General features: G+C 29.9%; 1 long non-coding RNA gene across 1 annotated transcript in view; it reads right to left on the reverse strand.

Moving 5' to 3' along the window:
- LOC147807362 (uncharacterized) overlaps positions 1–17,851 on the reverse strand; it is an 81,637-nt gene extending 63,786 nt beyond the window's left edge. Inside the window, exon 1 of the long non-coding RNA XR_015435780.1 lies at positions 17,546–17,851. This is a non-coding gene — a long non-coding RNA (uncharacterized LOC147807362). The remainder of the gene's footprint in view (positions 1–17,545) is intronic.
- Between the last annotated feature and the right edge of the window lie 1,527 nt (positions 17,852–19,378).

Below are 19,378 nucleotides of genomic sequence, written 5' to 3' on the forward strand. Positions count from 1 at the left end.
TGGAGGAGTATGAAAGTATCTTACTTAATTTTCAGACCACCCCATTAAGTTTCACTAAGCTCTTTAAAACGTATCATTATTTAATCTGCAGGTAGCAATTATCATTCTTAAGAAATAACAACTTAAAATAGGACTTTATTTATTAAAGTTTTACTTTAATAATCATGAAGTAATTTCTATGGCCGATTCATAGCTGATTTATTTCAAATATTAGATTTTTTTTACTAAGAGCCTCAAAATTTAATTTGATTCAAATTCATTTTCATAACATTCTTTGCGCAAATTTATAATACATAATTTTTTATTATTATTAAATTAAATAGATTTATAGCTCAAAAGTTTTTGATCATTATTAAATATCATTATTAAATTTTTTATCATTATTAAATTTTTATCATTATTAAATTTTTTATCATTATTAAATATATAAATAAGATTATAATTCAGAAAAGTTTTGATAATTATTTAATTAATTGATCTTATATTTCAAAAGTTCTAATCATTATTAAATTAAATAAATTAAACAAACTTATAATTCAAAATTTTTGGTCATTATTAAATTAAATATGCTTATAAATCAAAAATATTTGAGCAGTATTAAATCAAATAAGTTTATAATTCAAAATCTTTTGATTATTATAAGCTTATAATTGAAATTTTTTTTATCATTATTAAATTTATAATAAGGTAAACAATATTAAAATTTGTCTTTGCATGAAATAATTATTTTTGATAAACAAGTTTCGAAATTGGATGCAAATTTCGTGTTTTTAATTCCAAATATATGATATCAAACGTAAAAAGTAACAACCACTAGTTTCAACCACTATTCTAACTAAACTATAGACATTCTCAAAATGGCTACAACTTTAGAATAAACACCTAGAATCCATAAAAATTCATGCTGATCATCCACACCTTAAATTTTTTGTTATAATTCTATAGAAAAATCCTCTGGAAAAAATCTAAAATTAAGTTAATAATGAGCAACAATTAATTGATTTATCTTGAACATGGTTTTCTCAAATTATTACAATTTCACCATACAATATATGAAATTGATTATGATGAAGTAATAGTATATTAAAACAGAAATTAAAATTAATTATTTAAAGAGTTTTGAATAATAATTAATAAAATAATAAAAATTAAGAATAACAAAATTTGTTTCTAAAGAATAAATTTTTTTTAAATAGCAATTTTTAAAGCAAATTGCAAAGAAATTTTTACTACCGCAAATAATTCTCTCACTTAAATAAAAACATTATTTAAATTATGGATTTTTAAAGATATTATTCATATATTATGATTTTTTTAAATTATGCATACCAAAATCATATTTAAAGCATTCCTTGTAAAACAACAATTACATAAATAACAGTGACTTATCAGCCTATAGCTTTTGCTAAGTGACTATACATATTAACTTCTCGCAGGGTAAAGGACGCGAAATATCGTTTTCAGAGCACACGAGTTGGTTCAGATGTTGTTAAACCCCTATCATCCCTCCCCTCTCGTTTTAATCCCCTGATGAACACCTAATTCCTCTCACTCCCCCTTCTCAATCCTTTGCTGTATAATTTCTATAAAGGGGTCTACCACTTTGGCGACAAATTGTAGGAAGTCGGTTTGCTAAAAAAACTTCTCTTTCCTATGAAATTCAAATTATTAAATACTTTTTAAATAGTGTTTTAAACTTATGCATAAAAAATATTAATCTTGAGGACATTGAAAGTTTTTAAAAAATAATAAATTTAATGCTTATAAATTTGTTACATTAGATTTTATTTAATAGGAGAGAGGGGTGGTTGTGTTGACATGGGCCTTCTCTTGTGTGAGATATCGTAAATTGGAAATACTGGTGCACATTACTATGTGCAGTTGCATAATCACACTCTGAATACACTGTGAAATTTGTAAAACAAAAGATTTTTAAGATGCACAAGTAACTTTCAAATTTTGTCTTTGCTCTTTTATTAATATATTTTATTTTCAGAATTTCAACAAGAAGGGGATAAATTATATGCGTTTTTGATATTAACTTTTGCTCTGCATAGTTTCAATTGGTAACTTCCACTTCAAGAAGAAGATCACCCTTACCCACACATGTGACCCATGACGTCAACGCCAGCTAATCTTTATTAGCAAAATGGCGTATTAAAGTTAATCTAAGTTTCTCTACATAAGTTAGAATGTTAATTAACAATAAGTTAATTAAACACGAAGCCGTATCACTCATGGAATTAGTTGAAATACAATTCCTTCTCGTCTACTTCTTATCCATAACTTAGATTTATTACTTGCTTATGTATTTATTGCAATCATGATTATATTTTTGTTTTGTGTACCTGGTAACTTCGATGCATAATTAGTTTATGTTCTGTGCCTGTCTTTGTGTTAAGTTTCTGTGTAAATATATAGAGTGAAAGAATTGAAATCTATGAGAAAGAATTTATTATGTGCCACTTAAGGGAATAGATACTTGACGGGCTTGGCCGACTCAAAATAGAATGAAAAGAACAGTTGGTAACGAAACAAATCCCGCGTTTCAACAAAACCAATCAGGATCGATGCACGTACACTACGTAACCTGCAGGTAACCCATTAATCGGCATTGGGCATATGCAGGCATGCGTCTTTGTAGCGCTAAAGTACGCACATAGTGGTGGAGCAAGTATGGGCATGCACTAAGTGAATTGTTAAATTTATATGTTAGCAACTTTCAGTCTTTTTTTTTTTTTTTTTTTTATTTTTCATTTTTAAATTACAAAGATATCAGATCGATATAAATAAATTGAAACTTCTTTATAACGCTGAATTCAAAAGACTTAACGACTTTGAGCTAGTTAAATTTTTATTTATTTATTTAAATAAAAAACAGTGTTGTGCATTTTGTTAATAGAGATAAAGATGCTTGCTTCTCTTTTTCTCTTTTATTTTCAGAATTTCAACAAAAGTGTGATATGGATTTTTGATATTAACTTTTGCTCTGCATAGTTTCAATTAATCGGCATTAAGCGTAAGCAAACATGCGTTGATTGAATAATCTATATCAATTCTTCATTAACAATAAATTTTGTCTCGATAAGCAACAAATTAAACTCTCAATATCAGAAATTTCTAATCATCCAGTTTATGAAAAAATAAAATGTATAAAAATAACATTTTTAAGGCTATTTTTCAAAAGCTCAATCGTCCATGATGCAACACTCTTTTTTCTTTCTTTCTTTTTTTTTTGAATATGCAATTTTTAGAACTTCTGAGAGTTTACAATAGTTATTCATGACTGCCAGCTCAAGTTTAAATAATCTTTAGCCAGTGCCCTCTATTCTAATTCTGAAAATGGTGCAAAACTTCCATACGAAGAAAAGCCACAGTTTTATGAAAAGATAAAGGGTTTTTCGTTTAGTTTTTAAATAATTAAAAAATTTCTCCAACTATCTGTGATCATAAAAATTTTCAAAACTTAAGAATTTTTCATTGATTTTAATGATTTTCATCTAGATGGAAAACTCTATCCCGATTGGTCATTCTTAAAAAAGTAATAACTTTTCAAATGTTTTAGTTATTTGTCCGTTATTTACCCTTTGACGCAAATAGCAGGGCTCGAAAAACAGCCCGTCCGCCAGTCCTCGACGATCAAAAATTCTCCGCGGACAACGAATTTCTTGAATCCGACGTCCGCGCGGACGGCCATTTTCCCGTTAATGTTCGTGATACATTTTCAATTTTTGTTATCTTACAAGAGTCTTGTAAGTGACAAGGCAGCAAAATGACCCACAATACAGCAACATACTGTGCATCTATTGATGTTTTCTCTGTCTGGGAGTACTGCAGAGGTTGAAAGGGGCTTTGCAGCAATAAACTTACAAAAAAACACAATACGTACTGGTCTTAAACAAGAAGCTTTAAAAGCAATTATGAACATCTACCTAAATGGAAAACCCCTTTCAGATTTCTGTTCAGAAACCTCTGTAAATCATTGGCTTGATTGTGGAACTGGCAAACGTCATATTTGATTCATTTAAAAAACGCAGTACCCTCGGATAACTTGACATTCCAGATAACTTGACCCTTGTCATTTAAATTATTTCATAAAAGAAATACTAGGTTACTATTAGTAATCTAGTACTTCTAGTACTCTAGTTTGGTATTTTTTAATTATGAAAAAACTTATAGATACTGAAAAAATCTGTCATATTATAGGAGTTATATTTGCACAAAAATATAAAATCTAAAAGAAAAAGTAGTTTGAAAATTTTTCATTTTATTCATATTCAAAAATTTATCAATAACTAATTTTGTAAATTAAGGCCATTTCAATGACGAATAACTGTTTCTCTTAGGTCAAAATAACTGTAAATAACTGCAAATTTGAAAAAATTATTGCTTGGAAGTGAACCATGTTTGGAAGATTTTACCTTTAATGCAGAAAAAGACATTAGTGTTTCAAGCTTTATTTCATAACCATAAATTATTAAAATACTAAATATAATATCTTTCACTTATTTTGACCTAAATTAATACAAAATAATCAATAAGTATGAAAAATGTGTTTATTAAAAATTCTGGGCCAAAGGGTTAAACCCCGATAATTTTTTACGGCAAAATGGTACATATATTTGAGTCACAAATACGAGGCACTTAAACTGTGGTTTTTTTCTTTCATTGGCAACAAACAAATAAAGTAGAATTTTTATTTTTTTTAAAATTAAAATCTGATTGATGTAGGATTTTATTCGCCAAATTGGCGAGATCGGTGAGAGAAGCAAACCTTCACCGACTGGAGTGACGGGAAGTGGGCAGCATCGGTCGGAGGAGGGCATGAAAAGGCGCAACGGTTGACAGGCGACTAAATAGGTCGGTTCCTCAATCGGTTGCCATGGTGATGATCTCCCGCTTCCCACTCTTTAATAGCGGCTGTAGCCCGACAAAGGAATCACCAGCTCAAACTGTCACCCATCTCTCTCTTCAACTTCACCTCTTTTGTCGTTCAAAAATGTGAACCGATTTTCGTGAGTAGCGAGATTGGGTTATTTGGTCTGAGACCTTTTCTTCCCTAACACTGTCATATAAGCTCTATTATCAGACTCTAGTTCGACTATATCTTACAAACTTGACGTTATACGTTATCAATTCTAAATTTTGATTTTAGGGAACTTATTTTTTCGAAGGGATTTTTTTTCCCGCCTTTCCAAGGGAAAGAGATTTCAATCGTTTGAATTTTATAGGTGCATTTTTTTTTTTTTTTTTTTTTTTTTAAATATTCAAACGATTTTTGTTCAAGTTTGAAGTAGTAAAATCGAAGGAAATACTTTCTTCTCCAAACCCTTATAATTTTGAACTCAACTAAGAAGACAAGGAAATTGTCAAGTTGATGAGAAACTCGTTTTTTAGGTCGAAACTACCTCATAGCACTATCACATAAGCTCTATGAGCAACTGAGTTTAAAACACAAGACTAGGGTTCAAAATTTTAGGCAAAATTTGAAAGAATTTTTGATGAAACTAACCCGCCTTTGCGTTACATGGAGAGAAAAACCACGAAAACCTCCCACGGTTTGCAGGACGGCAAGGGCTCTCTAATCCATGATCGGTCTACCACTGAAGATAATTTAAGTCAGCACTTTGGTCGGTGTGAGCCGAGTGCGGAATTCGTATCGACCAGCTATCGTTGGGGTTCGAACCCGGTTCACCTTGATGGAAGGCGAATGCTTTATTCTCTGAGCCACCACGCAAACCACAATTCTACATTTTGAATTCAGGGAGCTTATTTTTTGGAAGGGAGTTTTTTCCTCGTGTTTTGCGAGATAAATTGTTTCTTTCTTTTTAAACTTAATTATAATTTTTTAATATTAATTTTTCTTTTTTTTTAATATTTAATGGTAAAAATTTTTTATTCATTTTTGACGAAATAAAATCGGGGAAAGAAGTTTCCTTTTCGCACCCTTGTAATTATGAACCTAACTCAGAGGACAAGTAAACTGTCGATGCAGGAGAAAAAACTAGTCTTTAAGGAAGAAATTTGTTCTTTTTTTTCATACCACTACCACATAAGCTCTATTACCAGTTTCTAGTTCAATTATATCTTATGCTTGTCATTATCAATTCTGAATTATTATTTTACAAAAGGATTTTTTTTCCCGCCATTGTTAAGAAAAAAAGAATAATATTTCTGATTAAAATTGTTTCTGATTATATTGTTTTTTGAAAATTTCCTATAGCGAAATTTTTTATTTCACTAAAATACTTGTCTAAGAAGTGATGTAACCGCTAAAGTTCGAAAAATTTTAATGTGCGCGTTACTTAGCTAATCTACAAATTAACTGATTTGATTTGCAAAAGTGCGGAGTCAAGTGTTTTCCTCATTTTACTTAACATACCAACACTTAATGAATACCTATTTCTATCATAGACGGTCAAATGAGCGGACTTTATGTTTCTTGATTGAATGTATGAAATATGGATGTTAGGAAGGAAATAAATTTTGAAAAAAAATTATTATATTTAAACAAAATTGCATATTGCAAATTTTTATGCATTACGAACACAACGAATAAGAATTTTTAATTCATTGCTCCACTCATTTTTTACACATACTGTTACATATACTTTGCATTGTACCTTTTCGGCAAACATATTTCTTCTATTTATTATTATTTCTATAATTCTTATAATTATAAGAATATATAAGAATTTTTAAGGATTTATAATATGAGGATATTTTTAAGGAATATATAAGGATTTTTATATATTTTTTCACTCTCTCTCTCACTGCACAGGGCAAAGAGTATAATAATTTAATTTATAAAAGAAAAAAATTACAATAATGAAGAAAGTAAGTGAATTGAAGATATAAATTTCATTTTCATATCATTAAATTTTAACGAAAACTCAGATTCAGAGACAAACTCCCCAATTCATAATTTTTGATGATTTTTCATTGATGGACCAACATAATCTTGATCAATGATTCCATCATGAATGATTGTATTTTTGATGGGAACCAACATAAGAAACCATCACTCCAATGTAGGAATTCATACTAATTTATGATGGTCCAACATAAGAATAGCAACTGATTTTGATGGATTGTTCATCTTAAACCGTCAGAAATTTCCATCATAGTTTCTAAGAAATCAAATGTTGGAAAGATCATTCACAACCATCATAATGTAGAAATTCAGACTGATTTACGATGGGACAACATAAAAGAAAATTGTTTTGATGGTATATTCCTGAGAACTAACAAGAATTCCTATTAAACCATTATGGAAATGTATATTTGGAACCATCACGGATCATAATGGATTGTCGATCCATGAGAATCAAACTTCTCTTGATGGTTAACCATCATAGTATTAAAATAGCATTTTCCTTCATGGAATGTTGGAAGTTTGCTGGCATATCAAAACCATAATGGAAAATGTTGGATGATGGCGACCATCATAAATCACACTGAAACCAACATAAACCATCAAAATTTTTTGATGGGACCATCAAGAATTTTGACAAGGGTCACCTTCCTAGTTGAGATTTCTTCTCCACTACTAGATTATCTCTACGATCAACTATCATAGTCGATTATAACTTATTCTAAATTTGAATTTTCACCTTTCTATTGCTAAGGGGAAAAGATTTTAATTGTTGTATTTTTAAGGGAAAATTTTTATTTCGATGGACAGCTTATTCAAATAATGAAATCGTTCATCGTTGTAACTATGCAAATTTGAACTGGACTCAGACGACAAGGGAACTATTTATTCAAAGACCTGCTCTCTTCTCACCTTACATTGTCATGTAATCTCAATCATCTTTTCTTAGTCGACTGTTTGACGTTACGAATTCTAAATTTTGGTTTTAGAGAAATAATTTCTTGAAGGGACATTTTTATCCTTTGTTTAGGAAAAAAGATTTTAATTATTCCTTTTTTTAGAGCAAAAATTCTTAAAAAAATTTTAATAGTGACGAAATTTTGTGGCGATGAGCAGCTTAACCAAGCATTGAAATCAGAGAAACAATTTTCATCTCTGTGCTCTTTTAACTCTGAACCCAACTCAGAATATAATGAAACCTTTGATTCAAAAGGGCAAATTTGCCTTCGGGGAGGAATTTTTTGACAAAACTTTTGAGTTACGAGTAAAATAAAAACTCCAGAACCTAGTACAGCTTCTTATTTTTGCAGTACAAAAATGTGAAAAAGAATTTTTTCTTAGGAAAAAAAATATTTTTAAATACTAAAATATTATATACTCCAAATAAAAATTTTATCTACACAAATTTTTGCTATCCCATTTGATCAAAAAGAACTCATAGACTTCAAGATTATTACAAAGAATTGCCTTTTCAGCTAGTTTTCCAAGTTAATAACGTTTCTTTAATTTCTAATAGTGTAGCTGTATTTGATACATCGATAAATTTAAAAGTCGATAACTTTCTTTGATTTTTATAATTATTGCTTTTTTTGCCACTTCTATAAATATCAGACGCAATAATGTTTCTTTAACTTTCTTTAGTATTGATTTTTCAGATAATTCAGTACGTTTAAAAGTCGATAAGTTTTCTTTGTTTTGTATTAGTGTAGCATACTAAAACGTGTTTTTTTTTTTTTTTTTTTTTTTAAATTAAGAATTTACAGGCAACGAAAATAAAATGTTTTTTAAAAGATAGATACCTAAAAAAGAGTACTGTCTATAGTGTTGTTTCGCTTTGAATGCCAAAAATGATTATAAAACATTTCAACACATGCGCTTATACTTATTTCATTTAGTTAAATAAAATAATCTTTTTTATATAATTTTAAATTCGAGCTAAGATTTTCGCTGTGAAATTTAGTTTAATGAAAAAAATTCTGTTCAACGAATAATTGCAATAGGCAATCAAATGTAAAATATGTAAATTTGGAAAGGTACATTTTAGCGTGTTTCATGCAGAGAATTTGAATACAGAATGATCTCAATGCTGCCATCTGGAGCTGATTTGAACAACTATATTAATAGGCCAAAGAATTTTGAATCAGTATTTGCACTATTTCTAAAAGAATGTAAAAACATGTCGATTTTAGTTAATAAGATAATAAAAGAAAACACTTTAACGTGAACATTCGTTATTTATATGAAACCCTCATGCATATAAATGCTATACATATGAGAAAACGTACGAAAAATTGGTTTTGCATATTTTTATGCGATTAATTTTACCTAATTTTTTATCACTTAATAGCAAAATAATACACAATTTTATACGGAATATGAAGTTATGATGACAATTTTAATCATCGTAAAGGCCACATTCTTTTTTATTAGAATATACTGAACTCATCAATTCATACGGGAAAGAAATTTATAACCGAAGCATGGAGAATTTCAAAACGTTGTTTTCTTTGCATTAAAATATATTATAGCCATTTTTCTACTTTCTTAAGCAAACTAAAAAACAACAAACAAACAAAAATAATTTCAAAGAAATAAATAACGAAATTTAAGAAACTACTTTTTTGAAATGTATTAAAAGTACGCTGTCCCTTGGCGCGAGGGAGAAAATTTTCATGACAAATTCTGTTTTACATTTATTGGTATTTTAAAAAATAAAAACCATGAAGTTTCAAATGCTAAGAAAATGCTTTCAAAATATCAAAATGAAGTCGTGGTGATAGACTCAGGAGATAGAACGCCCAACCACTCATAGAAGTGGCGTGATTCGAATTCTGCACCCGGCTCGCACCGACCACAGTGCTGATGCAAAATACCCTCAGTGATAGACGGTTCATGGGTTAGAGTTCCCTTGCTGTCAAGCTAACCGTGGGAGGTTTTCATGGTATTCCTCTTCCTGTAACGCAAATGCGGGTTAGTTCCATCAAAAAGTTCTCCACGGGGACGAATTTCTCCCAATACTTGATCCAAGAGTTCCCATGCTTGGATTGGGTTCTAAGTTACAAGGCTATGGAGTTTAATATAGGTAGTTGTAAACTCAAAATTGGGTATAATATGAAAAAAGCACAACTACTTCCACTTACTAGGAATAACATTTACCTTTTAGTTTAATTAATAAACTGAGTTTCAAATATGTTTACTAAATTCATAAACTTCGGTAAAACAACAATATAAATTATTTCCAAAGGAACTAGACTAATACAATTCCAACCTGGCGAGTAGCGACTTATAAACAAGACACTTCGTTTGATGCTTTTACTTGTTGCTAGAAATCAGGTTCGCAGAAAATGCTGTTTACTAGTTAAATTTAGTAGGAATAACACGATCTGTGACGTAGGCTATAGTATACCCAATTAGATCGGCTGTTCAACGACGGTTATAAGATAAAATATCAAAATCTAAACAAACAATGGTAAGATAACTTCTCCATTGCATATTCTTCAGTAACTCTACTCCATAATTTGTTTACATTTTGAGATTTTGAAAACAATTTTCGGTATTTGAAACTTTATTGTTTACTCTAAATTTACTTGAAATCAATTCTGTTCTAAATTAATGATGGTAAAAGAGAATTCCTCCGTCTTGAAAAAGGGTGTCATGGACGGTTTTTCTCGCATTGTAACGTCCTCTTATAAAAGAGAAGGGAAAAAAAATTACTTTTCGCCAGGTTTAAAGCAAAAATAATTAGGGAGCATTACTTTCGTAATAAACTTATAAAAACACCAAAAAATGATTTCTCTGATGCACGTTTTTATATTTAAGTCTCACAAAAATATCACTTCCCTTTTTAGTGAACTCGAAAAACGTTTCACATTTTCCTATACGTCTCTGTAACTCAAGTAATTAGAAATAACATATCTTGTCTGAGTTGAAATATAAAAAAAAATCATTCATACTGTTGACAACTGTTCACAATTCTACGCGATACTACTAAAATTTAGATTGGAGAAACAGACAATGTAAGTGAATGCCTGTTCTCCTTACCATTCTCCCCGACCTCGCGTGTACTTTTCCATTTTCTGAAAAAGCATACGCGAAGCAAATGTGTGAAAAAAATACATATAAATAAACATGGATACATAACATTTGAGTACTTTCTGAAACTATCACGGTCTCGTAGTAAAGTGATCGTAAAGACACTATTCCCAGTAGAGCACCGAAGTCAAACATCACTGACTGTTGTCAGTAAGCGAGTGGGTGACCACTCTGATCAGCCTGCGTAGGGACAAAGGGTGCGCGGTATCGGTCCTCCTTATACTGTTCTACCGTAAAATGCTCGGCTTCGTGCGCAGGTCGTTGGTCTACCAAAGCAGGGGAGCCATCCCCTCTGAAGAGGATCAAAATCAATCAGAGGAAGACTGCGATGGCATGTCTTCGGATCATCCTCAGGGATGTTTCCCAGACCGTCGCCAATAGCTCATTGTGCAGCTCTTGTGCGACGTAAATTAAGTACCTACCTACCTGAAACTATCACGATCGTAGAAAGCAGAAACACCCAGTCTTCACGGGGAATCGAGGCTCCGAGGTAAGCCTATATTTTTTTATTTTGCAGATCTATGAGCAAAGAGTGGTTTTGAAGAATGTTCAATTTTATTTAATGTAAATATTTTTCTGAAGAAATTAAATTTGGACTTCACAAAAGATGTTATTGTACAATCACATATTTTCAGAATACAAGGCTGTACAAACAAATTATTACTTAACAACTTAAAATCTACAGTCAGTATAAAGACTATCACGTGATGGCGTTCTGATTTCAGTGTATGGATGAGATTGTTTGTGGAGAGGGAATTGCAGAATAGTAAATGTGTCACTCTCAATGGATGCCATACATTTCCAAAGATATTCAATTCATGCCTATCTATGTGATGTAATCCTCTACGTAAAAGGTATCCTTGGACAGCCTAACTGCCGATCGCTGATAAATAGAAATCGTTCTTAAATTTTGTCTAAGGCACATTAAGTGAGAATGCTTCGTTAGAAAATGCAACTTATATAGGGACCAATAGAATGGCTCTTAAATTATTCCACTCACAATAGAAAAATGAAGTGTTTTATACTGCGTAATAGAAAGAGAAAAAATGAAAGGAAAAAAAAATTAATTTTGCTGCTTTTTTTTAAATGTTTTTAAATTTAGATTTCTATTAAATAGTACTTTTATTTTAGAGCCGATATAAATTTTACTAATGCTAATAGAGATGGTATAGTAATATCGCTAATAGAGAAGGTGATACTCTTCATTTACATGGTTACTGAAAACTTATCAACAATCAATTGCTAGTAGCAAACGATTGGAATGCGTTTCATTTTAGAATATAATAGTATTATCAATCGGTTGTCATTATTAACCACAATATTATGGCATTTGATTGAATGATAATAGTTAAGTGATGTATTTCAACCTTTGACTTAAGAATTTTGCGATTTCGGCTGGCGCTAATAAATTTTTTTGCAGGTACATACAAGTACACGTACCTGCTCATGATCTACTTATGTACGCCAAACAGATATAACGGTTCAAGCTTCGCAGCAAAAAATTTATAAAATAAAATTTTTATCATTATAAATGGTTAATCATTTCGAATTAGCAGTTGCATATTATGTTTAACCCGTTACATATCATGTCTTAATATATATTTTTTTATACATTTCATATAAAGTGCACCTCTGTCCTTCTTTAATTATTCAGTATCATTAAAATTAAAATACATGGTTTTTCGTAATTCCCTCCGGGGTTTCGAAGCGTTATAGTAAAAAGGCGAAGACGAATATAGCAAAAAAGAACATACGAAATTATTCCAAAGTATTCAAGTTTTAATTTAAGATAATTTAAGAAGTTGCCGGTAGATGGCAGTAACATGTACCACTGAAGCCAGTTGTAGTAAAGAAAAATGGCGTTCACAGGCGGAGGGAATCATGAATAACCCTGTATAGCTCTGAATTATTATCTGAATTATTACATTACCTTCGTAACTTAAGTATATTAAAAAAAAATGCAAATATAGAACAGTTTGTTTATGTGATCTATTGAATCATTAAATTTTCTTATCAACTACAAATTTTTATATTTTATTTCCATAATACGTAAAAAGTGTTTCTGTTATATTTTTTATTTACTCCCAGTTATTTCATTCTGTCATATAATAAATTCTACTATAAACAGAGAAAGAAAAAATCATCATAAATAATACTTTTCGACAATTTATTCTTTAACTTATAAGAAGTAATGGTGCATGTAATCCATATAAATATGTATTTTATTCAAAATTACAATAAATTTAAGAACAAGAAAATGGTGAGAAATTAAAATATTTAAAATAAATTATAATTTACTTAACGAAAGGTATTGTTGCATTCATTAACACATGACATTCTCAGATAATTAGCATCTAAGCATTTTACAGAACTAAAGTGAAACAAATAACCAAACGATTCCAAGAAACCTTATAAATTCAATTGGGTATAATATGAAAAAAACACAACTACTTCGATTTAGTAGGAACAACATATGACGCAATGCTAAACGAATGGAATTCAGTTGTTGTTTATTTAGTTATTGTTATTAGTAGTTGTTGTTATTTGTTTTAGTTGTTGTTGTTTATTTAGTTGTATTTAGTTTCAATAACTTTTCTTTATAATGCAATAAAATCTGGCGAGCAGCTATTTAAACGATCGAACACTTCGTTTGTTTATTTGTGGCTTGAAGTTAGGCTCGCAGAAAATGCCGTTCATGGGTTAAATTTAGTAGGAACAACACAACCTGTGACGTAGGCTATATTATACCCAATTAAAATTAGTGAAAGAAAACGATAAACTCATCGAACAAACTAGTAATGGGATACCTGCAAGTGATGTAGTGTGGGTATCTCGATCCTGAATGGTTGTCGAAACGTGACATTTGCTTACATTAGCAACTGTTCTATCCATTCTATTTCAAGTTAGCTATGAGCGTCAAGTATCAATTCTCTTAAGTGTCACATTCCAAATTTTTTGACGCAGATTTTAATTCTTTAACTATATATTTTCACAAAGACTTAACACAAACACAGACATGGAACCATGCAGAAGATAAACAAACTAATTATGCATCGAAGTTGCGAGGTACACAAACAAAAATATATCACGGATACAATAAAATACATGGACAAATTATAAATCTAAGTCAAGTAAAAGAAGTAGACGAGAAGGAATTATATTTCAACTAATTCTATGTGCGATACGGCTCTGTATTTAATTAGTTTATCGTTAATTAATATTCTAACTTATGTAGAGAAACTTAGCTTAACTTTAAGACGCCATTTTGATGATAAAGATTAGCTGGCGCTGACGTCATAGGTCACATGTGTGTGTATGGGAGGTTTTCTTGAAGTGCAAGTACCCAATTCGCAATTGCAACGAACTATAGAGGGCGTTGTTGTATGCGACGAATACCTGCGATATCTATATGAACAGTCATTCAGTTACTCTAGAGACGTCTTTAATGTAGCGTGTAGCATTGTAACGTTCCTTCTTTATTGAAGCTTATTAAATTTAAAAAAGAAAAATGTTTAATATTTTTTCTTATGCAAGCGAAAACAAAATAGTGTCTTTTTTTTTAAAGAAGGAACATCCGAAAGACGTCAGAAAAATATTTCTAAATAAACAGAAAAAAAATATGTATCTTCTTATTAGAGTTAAAACCTAATGCCTGAGAAATAGTTTTACTAAATTTAATGATATAACATGAAAGGCCTATTTGAACTTTACATTCCATAGTTTTAAGAATCATATTACTTCAAAAATTAAAATGAACGAAAATATACATAAGCCTCATAATGTTATGAAATTTAATTTTGTAAAAAAAGTTTTTTGGCAACAATTTTTATTAAAAAATTTCAAGTTTCAATAAAAATCATTATTTAGAAGCTAAAAAACGTAAAATAAAGAATGCTTATGAAACAAAAACAACAACAAAAAAAATTCTTTTTTGTCGCCATTTTTTAGTGCTACGAAAATTCGTCTTTAGGATTTGCCAGAAGCAAAATGCAATTTTATTTTTTCAGGAGCCAAATATTTTACCAAAAGAACGAAAATGTAGCAATTCCCATGACATGAAACTTTATCTTGGTAAACGTACGTTTCGGAAATGTTATCTCATTTGGAATCCTTATTATAGTTAATGTGACGACATCATCAGGTGAACGAAAATAGAGTTCCTTTTGAATCTATGTTAAACTTTATATCGGCCAATTTCTCACCGAAATCCGATTGACTACTTTGATTTTAAATAAAGTGTTTTATTTTATGATTTGTCGAAAAAAATTTAGGTGTAGATTGGCGGCACTTAAAAACTGCCAAATCTGTAGCTGCGGTGGCGTTAATACATAAGTACCAAATTTTTATTCCATACTTCTGTGAATCATACTGCTTCAAATAATGGAATATGCAAGAAGTATACATAAACACATAATGTTATAGCATTTAATTTTTCAAAAAATGTATTTTGACGACAATTTTCATAAACTAAAAAACGTAAAACAAAGAATTCTTAAGATAAAAAAAACGATTTTAAAAATTCCTCATATCGAAATTAAAAAACTGTAATATTGTTTCTTTTTTTCATTCTTATAGTTCTTAATCAGACATAAAACCATTCTGTAGAGAACTATCATCAAACAAGAAAAAAAAATTACAAGCAAATTTTTTATTATAAAAACAGAACACTCACCTTCTTTATAAATCCGGAAAATTCCAAATGAAATGTTCCTCGTTTGAAAATTTTATTTTCTAATAATATCTACATAGATTATTCCTTCATTACTTTTAGAAAACATACAACACATCACAATTTTATAATTGTATGATCTCGATATGAATTTCAATACGTAGCTTGAAAACAGAATTCCTGAATTCTAGTTCAAATTATTCTTTCAAAACTAAAAAATGCTTACCAGGAAAACGATAAAAATGTATTAATAATCAGCACAGATGATACTATTTCAAATAAATCGGAGGATTCTTTATTGCTGTTTTCCGAATTATACAGATACAGAAATATTTATTATTTTATAAAGAAGAAGAATATTTCATAACTATTACAGATCTGTACGTTCTGAATTCACATTTATTCATTGAAACGAAGAAAGCAATGGTGACTTCACTTTAATTTGTAATGAATTGAAGATAGAAAAAATTATTTTACCGTAATACACACATCTGTAACTGCAATTGATCATGAAATCCGAAGTTATGTTGTTGGTAATAGAAAGGTAAAAATTATTGAGAAATTCTTCTTCAAATGCTTGGCGTGTTCTGCTTCAATGTTTGGCATGTTCTGGTTAGTTTTTTCAAGTTCTTCCACCTTTTCCTTTGGGAAATTTTGCTTCTTATTTGCTGCTAAGAAAATGGCGTCCGTCATTGCCAATGGTTATGATGGAATTAATGCCCGATATTTTCAGGCTCCCACTAGAGGGCTCCTACTCGAGCGTTGCGATCGCGAATTAAGCTTTTTGCAGTAGCATGGCTAAAGATGTTTTAGCGACTGTTGCCATTTTTCCACGCATTAAGAAAAAAACATTTTATATGCTCCGGCTCTTACATTAGAATGGATATTCCTTATATATTTCTCTCTGTTTTGTACTTGGTCTTTCATTTTTGAATAACCAACTTGCACTAGAGTTTGTTTCCTCTTTTTACGCTAATGCGTGAAAAAGTAATTTTATCGGTTCTCTGACATTTTACTAATTAGTGTTTTTATAAAATATGGATGTGAACGAAAAATTAAAAAAATGCGCTGTAAGAAAATATCTTTGAAAATTATCGTCTCTGTGCATTGTATCCTAAAATCTAAACATATTCGATGCATTTTTTGTTTGAAAAAATTTATAGTTTAAATCTTTTACACATTTTAGAATAATGTTTTAAAATACAACTCATGATGCATGCCAAGGAATTTAATATGCTTTGTAAAACTAAGAAGAAATCAATTCTTTTTTATTAGATATCATTCATGAGAATTTAAATATAAATGCGTCTATATTCAAGAAAAAATTTAAATCGCTATTGAAAACCTTCCTCTCTGAAGAATATAGTTATTTTCAACAACAAGACTCAATTACAGTCCTCAAATAAATTCAGTTTTTCCAAATTAAAACATTTAATAAAAATGGAAAAGAGCAAGAAAGGCAACAAAAATTTTACCCTCCAGAGCTATATACAAAATACAATTATGTTTCCTAAAAAAGTAAACAAATAAAATTTTGGAAATATTCTGTTGTATCGGAAAACGTTGCCCGTAGTAAAACACAAGTTAAAGAAAAAATCTTGTAATTGCAGCCATCGAAATCTACCCATAGGCATCTACGTCTATAAAAGAGTTATTAAAGTAAGTGGTATAGACTTAGATCGAGAATAATTTCAACCACTTTTCTAATATCAAAATACTTTTTTTTTTATCAATGTCACCTTAAAGAAAGAGATTTACGGAACAAATGGCATCAAAACCTTTGAGGTGTTTACTCAATTCTATGATATATAAGAAGTAAGAACGTTATCAGATCTGAAGAGTACACAAGGAACTATACCTAACGCCCGCAGACATTCAATATAAAGAAAAGAAGAAGAAAAAATACGAACCTTATTCTGATGACACTTGTCGCAAATTCAACCAAATCTTTGACGTAAAAAAAATGGCAGAAAAAAGAACTAAATATAAAAATGGCCGCCCTCCGTTGTCATTGTACGCCCCTAGAGCAATTCTCAAATCACAAGAAGTCAAATCTCCCGAACAAACTGCCTATTTACGCTTCCCCTTCGCCATTTTGCTTCTTTTTTTTCGTTTTTTTTTTTTTTTTTTTTTTGTATTTTAGAACTTTTTTTTTTTATACGAGGTGGGTTCGCGCCATTTTCTTGCTGTGTGTGACAAGCGGCCTTTTGTTGCCACCGTTTGCCATCGAATAAATACACTGCTAGCAGACGAAAGACAGGTTTCGAAGAAGAAGACAACATTTGCATTTTAAATATCTGTCAAACTGAGTCTTGAAGAGCGAATAAAAAACTCAAACGACACTTTTTTCGACATTTTTTCCCGTTCAACACGTTTGAGATTTTTGACGTTTTTGCTTTACATTTTATTTTAATATTTTTTTTTCCTTTCCTCTTCAAATCCTATTCTATTGCTTCGAATTTTCTTTCTTTATTCCCTACTTCAAGACGTTAGCTCTTCATTTTTTTTATTCCACATTTCCGTTTTTTATCAGACGATATTGTTCAGATTTCTTACAATCTTTTATTTTTGCATAAATATTACAAGTTACAGTTTTAGAATGTTTCCAACTCTTCTTCCTGAAACGCGCTTTTTGATCACTTTTGTGATTACTGTTATAAATTAAGATTAATCAGAATGTTAAGAAAATTATTTTAAAAGAAACAAACTACAAAATACTTCGTGCGCATGTATTTTGGTAAAAGAGTGAATTTCTTTTTCGCGTTGGCAACAAAGAACTGAATTCTGAAATGCCATGTGAGTGAACAGTCATAAGTCTGAAAAAGAAAAGTAAAATTGTCAAAGAACACTATGCTATATTTTAATTTTTTAATAATGCCAATTAATTTATGCATGTTAAATACTAATTTATAGCTATATTTTAGTTTAGTTTCAATGGTACCCAGGTTATACAATAATTTATGCAGGAGAAAGAGTCGTTTTAATGAAACTAGAGGACAACAGACTCAATGGAGAACGACCATACTGTCAAAACGGAGTCAGTCTTTTGTCTTTTTTGGTTGGGATCTTTTAACTCTGACACTGTTTTGTCTCTTAACACTGCAAGCATATTTATTGTTATTATTAAAATTATTATTTACAAGAAAAGAAACAAACAATCAAGAAATATTTCAGCTACCTAGGATCACATGGTTCATAATAATAACCATAACAGCAATTAATAATAAATTTACACAAAAGAAACAAAAAGACAACACATAAAACTGAACATGCAAAAGTACAATGAATATAATATAATGTTAGTGACAAACACTGTGTCGTTTAAAATAAGTAAAAATTTACAGTTGCTATATATTTTGTAAAACATACATGGTGAAAAATAAAGTTAAAATGATTTCTAAATATCGGTAATAGTAAATAAAGATTTTTTTATTTTTTTATTTCCGATTGAATGAACTTTTGTTAGGAGTGTTTTGCAAATCGGTAAGAATGCTATTGAAGAATTTGAGCATAATACATAATTTTACGTAATCCATTTTCGTGAGATATCGGTATTTGATATAGTTCGTAAAGTCTGTGAGGGGAAATTTTTTCCCGTTTTTTTCACCCGTTTGGGTACATGTATAGAAATTGATTAAAATCTCTACTGTCATAAATACATTTAATAAATTGAAGCAACACATTATCAGTGTTTGAATTGAGTAAAAAACCATGCTTTTTAGAACAAAAGTTATTGTTACGCA

Source organism: Parasteatoda tepidariorum, chromosome 7 (genome assembly GCF_982258835.1).
Source record: "Parasteatoda tepidariorum strain Cologne lab strain chromosome 7, Ptep-v5.0, whole genome shotgun sequence".
Classification (NCBI taxonomy): Eukaryota; Metazoa; Arthropoda; class Arachnida; order Araneae; family Theridiidae; genus Parasteatoda; species Parasteatoda tepidariorum.